Source organism: Octodon degus, unplaced genomic scaffold (genome assembly GCF_000260255.1).
Source record: "Octodon degus isolate 3935 unplaced genomic scaffold, OctDeg1.0 scaffold00091, whole genome shotgun sequence".
NCBI lineage: Eukaryota > Metazoa > Chordata > Mammalia > Rodentia > Octodontidae > Octodon > Octodon degus.
The window spans coordinates 10,480,579-10,482,134 of NW_004524667.1; the positions used below are offsets into that span (position 1 = coordinate 10,480,579).

Below are 1,556 nucleotides of genomic sequence, written 5' to 3' on the forward strand. Positions count from 1 at the left end.
ACAGATACAACTTGGCTAATCACAGAACAACACGTACATAGTTATCATAACATATATCAGCAATATGATGAAGGGAAGGGAAATAGTCCAGCTATTTAAATCATTGCATACCATCCTAGGATAGTATTTAAAATGTATAAATCAAAAGTCAAGATAAAAAATTATATGGACAGCATACAAACTTTATTTTTTGACTTTTTTTTTAAGTTTTAAAGGCCTTTTTTTTTCCCCTAAGAGTCTTGCTGTCTACAAGGAGACACCTGCGGATAAAGTTTGATTCTTTTTTTTTTTTTTTTGGCAGAACTGGGGATTGAACTCAGACCCTCGCGCTTGCCAGGGAAGCACTTATTCCACTGAGCCATCCCCCCCGGCCTTAAAGTTTGATTCTGTACAGAAAGTTAGTCCCCATTACCCTTCCTTGTCCTCATCCACAGCTAAACACACAGCTCTCCCTCTGAAAGGTGGCTTCAGTCCTGTGGTCCAGCGGGGACCAGCACAGGCTGGGAGCCTCTGGTCCCGAATCTGAGTCAGTCATCCTCCCCCTGACTCTGATTCTTCTGAAGGCTCAGGTGGGCTCTCAGGCAAGTCATCTTCTCCCATCTGCTGGAAGCTTCCTGACTGAGCATCCCACATGTACTTGATGGTCACCTTGAATCCGACCGTCTCATGGCCAAAGAGCTTCAGGATGCAGGCCTGCTCTGGGGTAAGCACATCACCCCCTTGCATGCCTTGTAGTCAGACAGTAGGATCTTGAGGGCAATGGGCAGTCCCAGCTGCCTCAGCTGAGGCTCCCTGGAGTGGGGAACTGCTCCAGAGGCCCTGGATCCAGGATCACGGTGAAAGCTGCTTTGTTCCCAGCTCGGGTCAAGTCCATTTCTGTGTATTTCGTGAATCACTCATTGACCTCTTTCTTTGTGTGGTTGGTGAAAAGGAGGCCAACTTCACCCCTCAACTTTTTACTGACCTGGTGCAAGTTGTCTTTGTACTCATCGGCTGGGCTTTGACCTAAGGCCACCATCATCACCTTGTTTTTGCCAAAGAACGTCCGGCTGTGCTTTCAGGCATTCCGGATGTCCTTCAGCTTGGTGCTCCTCATGTTGGCCAGAGAGAAAATGAAGAGGTACTGGTACATATCCACACATTTCTGAACTTCTTCTATCAGGTTCTGTTTCAGTTCTAAGCCTTTCTTGGCAGTTTTTGTTAAGGAAACTTTCTTGTCACATTTGGATTTGGGCATCATGCTGAAACCATCCAAACTTTTAAAGTTTATAAATGAATGTAACAAGGGATACAGGTCAGTGACAGAGCACTTCCCTGGTATTTTTAAGAGCCTGGGTTCAAATCCCAGCACCACACACACACACACACACACACACACACAAATAATAATAATAAATAAAAATAATAATAAAACATGGCCAGGTGTGGTAATGCACACCTGTAATCCCAGGACTCTCAAGGCTGAGGCAAGAGGATCACTTGAGTTTGAGGCCAACCTGGCTACAAAGTGAGTTCAAGGTCAGTCTTTTTTTTTTTTTTTTTTTAGGGAAGGGTCT

General features: G+C 44.9%; 1 pseudogene; it reads right to left on the bottom strand.

Moving 5' to 3' along the window:
- Positions 1–408: 408 nt before the first annotated feature.
- LOC101560495 lies at positions 409–1,237 on the bottom strand (annotated as a pseudogene).
- Between the last annotated feature and the right edge of the window lie 319 nt (positions 1,238–1,556).